Source organism: Dipodomys merriami, unplaced genomic scaffold, assembly GCF_024711535.1.
Source record: "Dipodomys merriami isolate MVZ:Mamm:240054 unplaced genomic scaffold, mDipMer1.0.p SCAF_165, whole genome shotgun sequence".
Classification (NCBI taxonomy): domain Eukaryota; kingdom Metazoa; phylum Chordata; class Mammalia; order Rodentia; family Heteromyidae; genus Dipodomys; species Dipodomys merriami.
In genome coordinates, this window is record NW_027202993.1 from 1,962,046 (window position 1) to 1,963,893 (window position 1,848).

The window sequence follows — 1,848 nt, forward strand, 5'->3', positions numbered from 1 at the left end:
GTTCCCCGCCCACATGTGACAGCCACCATGCTGGTCCCCAGAGGACTCACCTGGTCTTGTCCATGGTTCAGTCCTGATCTACAGCTGGAACATCCCCGGTGGCCCTTGTCCTGAGTGGGCTGAAACAGCATTGGCAAGGCATGTTTCCTTCACCCCACTGTGCATGACCTCCCTGCTGCTGCTCCATGAGGGCAGGCTGAAGCTGGGCAGGCCGTTCCTGGTGCCCAGTGCAAAACCAGTCATAGGCTGAGCCCACAGCAGTGGAGCTGGCCCTCACAAACTGCCAGGGGCATCGAGAGAGTCATCACTGCAGCTTGAGTCCTGTGGCCTCCACCCTTCACGCCCCCAGAGTTTGCCTCCAAGTCCTCCCCTTTATTGTTGAAATTCTTCATCCACTGGTTCTCTCATTTCTCATTGTCTACTTTGGCAGGACTTGAGACTCCTTCCTCTCCTCATGAGGTTTCCAGGCCCCAGGGGATCTGCCCCAACCATCCCAATTCACAGACACTCCCGAGAAGCTAGCCAACATAGGGGTGGCTGCTGTCAGAGAAGCTGACCTTCCCCCTTCCTTCCTCCCCTCACCAGCCTCTGCCAGGGCCTACCTTCCACTCCCCACCACCCCCAGTCCCAACCCCAGTGCAGCCTCACCTGCAACCTATATTCCCCTCCCCATCACCCCCAGCTCCAACCCTAGTGCAGTATCCCCAATGTCCTACCCTCCTCTCCCAACCCCCAACCCCAACTCCAACTCCAATATGGCCAGTGCTCTGGGGAACACAACCACGTGGCCCATGTGGCATAAAGGGTGCCACCGTGTGCAGCTGGCTGAGAGCTGGAGGCAGCATAGGTCTCTCTGATCAGTGTCTTTCACTTTACTTACTCATGTATTCATTGTATTAATTTAGTACTTAATTTTTGGATCTTATATCATTTCATTAATCCTTTGCAGAATAGCTGTAGAAATATAGTCCCAAAATTCAGATTGTCTTTTTTTAAATTATTTCCAGATTCAGAGATGTTTTAGGTAGTTATAATAATCATGAACTCTCACTTCCATAGCAGAGTGCTATTAAGAAAATGATTGCTTATGCATCTGTTATTAATTATTTACAATACTTAAAACTTTTAAAATTTCAAATAGTACAGGAAGAACTTGGTTCATGATGAGTGGATGTTTGTGAGTAGGTTGAGCTGTTACATACATTGTGTGTGTGTGTGTGTGTGTGTGTATGTGTAGGGAAGTGTACATGTATTATTGAAACGGATACAGATGATGAGTGCTGTTCTGAAATTGTTTCCTTTTTCTGAGATATACATTGTGGTGTTTCTTTGTTGTTTGTAGGCTCTGACTACTTGCCTTTGCCTGATGTTCACTTTCCACCTCAATTTTTCAATAAAAGTTTCTTATTTCTTATTGAGCATACAGGGCTGTGGTACTAGATTGTCTTTAGTCTGCCATCAATGATCATATTTTCCGCTTTAAAAATTAACAATCAATATACATTTTACTTCCTGGTTGATTTTCCCCTCTAACTTGCATTTATAAATAAGTATTAGAAGAGTTTTGAGCTCAGTATTCATAATGAAAAACCATTTTGAATTCTCTTGTTAGCACCAAGATCTTGAATTTCTTTTGTGGTTTTAGTATAAAATACCCTCCTTTGTGATTTTGGCATGAGGAGACAAACAATTCCAAAAGTTTTATTCGTTAAAATATCAGATAATTCATAATTTTGAATATGTCTAGTGGCAAAATGAATGTACTTGCTCAATAGATTTGCTTAATAAATCAATGCACAAAAGTACCACTCATAGCGGCTGAGAAGGTGACTCAGTGGTAGACTGCTT